The sequence below is a fragment of the Aedes aegypti genome, chromosome 2 (genome assembly GCF_002204515.2).
Source record: "Aedes aegypti strain LVP_AGWG chromosome 2, AaegL5.0 Primary Assembly, whole genome shotgun sequence".
NCBI classification, from domain to species: Eukaryota; Metazoa; Arthropoda; class Insecta; order Diptera; family Culicidae; genus Aedes; species Aedes aegypti.
In genome coordinates this window covers 151,884,561-151,891,099 of record NC_035108.1, presented here as the reverse complement: position 1 = coordinate 151,891,099, position 6,539 = coordinate 151,884,561, and positions in this window count along the sequence as shown.

Sequence of the window (6,539 nt, the reverse complement as noted above, 5' to 3'; positions counted from 1 at the left end):
CGGGAACGATCGTCGGAACCAACGGACCAACGAGGGATTGCAGCAACCTCCAGCTAAATGAGAGAAGTATCCAATATAACAGTCTAATTTGGTTCAGACTTAAAAACTATTTACACCCTGACAGAACTGCCTATCTCAAAAATAGGTAGAAGGGCGGGACGATGGTGCGAGCCTACCCACTCTGTCATCGGAGGGCGTCGGGCGTGCTAACTGGTATAGCATGGCCTATGGGGCTCTGCCTGCACAAATCATGTTTTCTTTCCAATACAAGAATGCAGTGCAGAACCTCATAACGCCTTTTTCGGTAAACGTATTTCCCAGCGTGGGGTTTATAGGGATGTTTGTGTAAACAACGCAGATTGGCCATGGCTAGGGGGTGCGTTGATATTAGCAGATTAGCAGATTTTCTCGGGATCCCTTTGTAGTGAGCATCCTATGAAATTCGAAGGACTGACTATGGTACGCTATTCAAAATAAAATAATGCTCAGAGTGGCAAACTCGCAAATGGAGAAAAATTTCTTATAAATATTTCTTATAAACCTTTATAAACTACAAAAGAACCTTAATTCTATTACCATAGACAAAAATACGTAACACTCTAATTATTTCCGTCGCACTGCAGAATAGTGCCCAATTCTAATATTTTGTAGTTGGCCGATGGGCAAATCGTGGCGCTCGCATCACTTTTGTTCGAGTTTGACGTTTGCTCACTACCGCCACCTAATACGCGGTTGGCCAAATGAAGTATTTTTAGCATTGGGCGTTGTAGAGAATAGGTTAAGATCATTTCGAACCTAAGGCCTCTAATTATTCGTTTTACCAGATAAGAATAAGTTCCGAAACGTTGCGTGCTCCAGCTATCCTGAGGGAAACTTCGGAGGGAACCAGCTACTACAGGGTGTCTACTACCTGGAAAAACCTGGAAAACCTGGAATTATCAGGGAGTTTTGTTAAACCTGGTAAAAACCTGGAATTCTCAGGGAATTTCACTAACAATCAGGGAAATTTCTTTGTGGCAGTAATTCATGGTAGAATGTGTACATGACAAATGACTTTCACGTAGAAACTCCCCAAAAAAATTCGGCTACGCCGCTATCAAAACCCTCCTTTAGGTTTTCAGTGAATCTTATCGACTTCCCAAGACATGATTGTCTCTATTTTTGATGAAAGGTTTCTGAAGTTTTTTTTTATCAAAATGGTCTCTAAAATCACTTTTTTCATATCTTGCTTGCAGTGAATTCTGATGCTAAATGATGTAGGCATACGAGAAACCTTCGGTGACTGTTACGAGACTTTTCAACTAATTCTTTAAATTTTAATCTCAGATTTCTCGAGAAAAACCTTCAGGAATAATCCTAGTTGTTTCTCTGGAGATTTCCTCTGGGATACTTCCAGGGATTCCTATCAGGATATCTCCAGAAATTTTTCTGAAGATTCCTCTGCCAATTCTCTTAGATATTCTCCCAGAGATTTTTATAAAAGATCTTGAGTAATTTATCCAGAATTTGCTTCAGGAAACACTATATGAGGACTTTCTTTAGATATTTTTTCCAAGAAAAACCGCAAATGTCAATTCCACAGTTTTTGAAAGAAATTGTTAAGAGGTTTCCCCTCAAACTCGACCCTGTGTTTCATCATAGAATTCTTCTAGACTTCTCCAGAATTTCATCGAATGATCACAACTGCAGTCGAGTCTAGTACACGACACTAAAGATGGCCTTTCAGTTGAGGTCGAAATACGCGTATTTGTCAAAGGATACAAACTGTAGTGGAATTAAATGGTATAGTACTAAATTCGGTTTTTCATTCACTTACAACTGCAGTTCTTCAAAACATTTCTCATAAAATCCCATGGAACTTACAAAAGTGATAACAGTTTCCATACTAATTAACACTGTAGAAAATTATACACATATTTTTTGCTTTTTTTCAATTATCCCAACAATTTAACAAGAAAATCTTCTAAAAATTCTTCAAGGGTCTATGAGTTCTTCTAGTAACCGTGTGACTTTAAAACTTACACAAGTTTCATCAGAGTTTGCTTTAAAATTTGCTTTAGAAATACCTCACGAATTGAAAATTTTCTCAAATTTCTGAAAAATTGCATTCACATTTTCAGGTAGGAAAGCCTAAAAAAAATCCTGGAAGTATACTTGGACAAATCTTTAAAGACTTCCTTGAGAAATCTTTAGAGGATTACTGTAGGAATTCCTAAAGAAATCTGAGTAATTTGCGGAGTCATCCTTAGAAAAATTTGAAGTTGAAATCTTAAAGAAATTATGAAGGACAATTTTTAAGAATTCCCTAGATACATCTTTGAAGAAACTTCTGGTTGATTTTTTGAAGAAGCTCTAAACGGAAGTCTTAGAGGATGTCCAAGGAAAATCGATGGAAGAATCACTGGGTAAAATCTTGGAGGACTTAGGTCTTTCTTGGAAAACATCCGATAGAATCAGTAAAGACATTGCTGACGATCTCTGAGTTAATTTCTGTGGTTATAAATGGCAAAAACCAGGTCGTGTTTTTGAGATATCTCAAACATAATTCTAATTACGAATTCCTTAGAAAAATTCTCGAAGGGATTCCATGGGAAATAATCACTACATGAACTCCTGGAGACATTTAAGTCGTGAGCTAGCCTAGTGGTGCAAATTTCACAAATAAAGAAATCCATCCATCTATCCTAGCCTGAGTAAATCTTCGGAGTAACATCTGGATCTTTGGCCAAATACTTGAATTAATGTCTGGTGAAATTCCTTTAGAAAATAATTGAAATATTTATCGAAAAACATGTTTTACGACATGTAATTTCAATTGTGAAATATTGTCACAAATATTTGTAAGTATTGTTTATTTCGCCCATTTAGCTGTCTTAAGTATCCAAACTGCCCATGGATACCTTTTGAGATTTCTTCATTGAACGTGGGCCAAAAATGAATAGCGCATTATCTGTTTTTGCACAAGTACGCTGTAATCAATAAACTTGAAGGGTTAAGCATACTAAATCACTTGAAGGTTCCGTTTAGTTTACAATGATGATCAGAGCTCTCACAAACGATATAAAAATGAGTCTTTTTATCAAATACAATCTAGGCTCTGTATCAAATACAATTCAGTGGACAAAAACTTAAGCTTTGAAATTGTTCCACCTTTAAATAGCTTCGACAAAAAATTTGGAAGCTTGAAACGAATTGAAGCAAATTATTTTGTCTGTAACTTTTTATATGTCTGAAATTGGAATATTTTTTAATCCTGGAATTATTTTGTAGAACCTGAAAAAAACCTGGAAATATCAGGGAATTTCATTTATGTAAACGAGTAGACACCCTGTACTAGATGGTTCGATTGATCTTTCGCCCCTATGCCCAATTCTGACAATCGATTTGCACGTCAGAATTGCTTCGGTCCTCCATCAGGGTTTCCCCATGACTTCAACCTGATCAGTGATCCATACATAGCCACTAGAGTGATGCTCCCCTATGCTTAAACGATTTTAATTATGGTAAATAGCATCCTTCGAAAGTTTGAAGTGATTCGGAAGAAATTTGACTGTGCACACGCCATTTAAAGTTTATATGGAGATTACTATGGAAAACGCCAATCTTTTGTGTTCAGCCCTCCATCTCTTCATCATAATATTTTATGGAAAAGTGAACAAATTCTTCTAATGTGAAATCTTCTCAGCTACAACTTTGCCGAAGACCACTTTTTGATTGGACCTCAGGATAAATTGTTGTTCATCATCATAAAGTTGGTTTGCATGTAGCATGCTTCACCAACTGTTCGGCAGGCAACATTGGAGCTTCTGGCGGGAAGAATAGATCAAAGTAATCTAGGCTACTATGTTCTACAGCAAAAAAGCAGTGTTGCTCTGAAAATAATTGAATGATCATCTCAGCATGATTTAGAGTTTGTTATCAATAATAACAAATTATCCTTACGTCCCATCGAAATGTGGTCTTCGGCAAAGTTGTAGCTGGGAAGTTTTTACATGAGATAAGGGTGTTCACTTTTCCATAGATTATTATGACGAGCAGTTAGAGGACTGAACACAAAAGGTTTGCCTTTTCCATAGTAATTTCCATATAAACTTCAAATAGCGTGTGTACAACCAAATTTCTTCCAAATCACTTCAAATTTTGGAAGGATCATTTTCATCATAATTGACATCGTTTGAGCATAGGGGAGCAAACACTTCAAAATTTGCATCAGTCTACAGATCACTGATCAGGCATAGTTCACCATCTTTCGGGTCACATCCTGCACACTCACGGTATGTTGCGGCACAGTGCCGGGGGCCTTAATGATAATTAATGACCAGGTATATTCAATAAGAAGGAACGAGTTGGCAAGAACGTGTTTGTTTTTCTGAGCGTTTTTGTAAAGAAAACAGTTATGTTTGAGTGCTAAAAAGGTGACAAGAACTAAATATTGTTGTACGGATTGAGTTTTTTTGCAGAAGCAAATTGAGTGGAAGTGAAATTTAATAAAAAATAGTAATCAAAATGCAGTGTAAATGCGGTGTAAATTGAAATTGTTGAAATAGTGATTTACAACGTTTTGGTTGACAAATCCAGTAGAATATGTGAGGACGGAGTTTGTACCTAAGTACCAATTCAAATGTTATCAAATGAATGAATATGTGTTGATTATGAAGTTCTATGATTTTATTGGAATAAAGAATGGAAAAAAAAAATCGATCTATTGTATTCACAGCGTATTGATTATTCTGCATATGTAGAATCAGGAGCGTTCAAAGGATGAAAGTGTGACTTGGAATGTTTAGATCAGGGATGGGAAGTGTAGGGGAACTGTGGGTAAAATAAATAGGTTTGTGTTTTACGGTAATTATGCTATAAATCTATGCAAAACATAGCACCATCCTTAATCCTCAGACTAAGAAACTATTTCGACAACTCTAGCGCGATCTACAACTGTTAAAAACTGCAAAAGCAAACAAAAACAAACTACGCCTCTCCGTTTTCTCATATGATGTAAATTTTCACTCAAAAATCGAAATCTTTGGCTTACTCATTTTACAAAATTCATGGTTTTGATAATATCTCAAACATTGATATCTAAAAAATGTACCGTAATTTCGGGTGAAATTGATAATTTTTTACGGTTTTTCTAGCCTGTTTTCTATAATGTTAACAAAGCCAAACAACTAAATGCAGGAAAACAAGTACGAAAGTGAGCCTCATCGACTCATGTAGCGAAATTTTCTAACAAATGTCATTTTAGTGTTAACAAATATCCCTAAAATAAAAAATCAGAGGATCTCATTTCGGGGTGAAATTGATCACTTGTCAATGCCATTATTGTTAGTTTTCAAAACAACTCTACTTGATAAAATTGAGCTCTCTGAATCCGAATATGCTTGTCAAATTCTTAACAATGCAATATTTATATAAATAACGAACAGTCAAATTTCAACAATTACGCAGAAAACGCCTAAATGTATGCAATTTCTTAAGGAATTCAATGATATCTAACAGAAATTCAATTAATTCAACCATATGAGCTAATTGGTATGAGTTTTGGTAATGAAATCTGGTTTAGGGATATATCTCAAGCATCCTCACAAACTTTTAGGTTTAAACCATGTTCAAATCCTTGCTTAGAAATAGAAGTTTAAAGGTGTTTGTCAATACTGTACCGTGCATGATTTTGAAATTTTACATTATTTTCATAATAATAAACATTCTTTAACGCAAAAAAAAACTTCACAACACACAATTCGACAATAGTTACGATAAACAACGTTCATTTATTGCAGCTTACATTGATATTTGTGCTCCATTACGAATAAATAAAATCGTGTGATACGATGATCAATTTCACCCTTCTGATCAATTACACCCGATTTTACGGTACACCATTGTCCTTTCACTCATGTATATATTATTGGAATGCTATCTGTTTCATTTCTAAAATGAATGACAATGAGAATGATTCAGAATGTAAGAGAATGTTCTTCTTCTTCTTCTTCTTCTTCTTCTTCTTCTTCTTCTTCTTCTTCTTGACATTAACATCCTCACTAAGACAGCGCCTGCTTCTCAGCTTTTTTTTTGTTGGGAAGGTTAAGCCACTGCGTCCATTGGATTGAACTTTTGTGGCATGTCCCTTTTTACTATTCGCATCATTGACGGAACTAAAACTGTCCACCATGAATCAAGTGAACAGCTTAAGCACTTTGACGCGTCTTTTCCCAGTCAGGCAAAATAGAGTTAATAAAACCCACAACCTTCTCAGCTTAGTGTTCTTATGAGCACTTCAACAGTTATTAAGTCTCAAGAATCCATCATTTAATCATCAGCAATCATCAAAAATGATAAGCCAGTTTTTTCTTTCAAGTTTAAAGAAATCCTTATGGAAATCTGGGTGGTAAATTACTGGACAATGCGTACCATTGGTACTTCGCGTACCTGCAGGTATAAAATAGACCCCATTTGTGGTCCTTAGTCCAGTAACTCCTATCCCTACCTCCCGTGGTGCCGCCTGGGATACGAGTAATCGTAGGGAAGATCGGGTAACC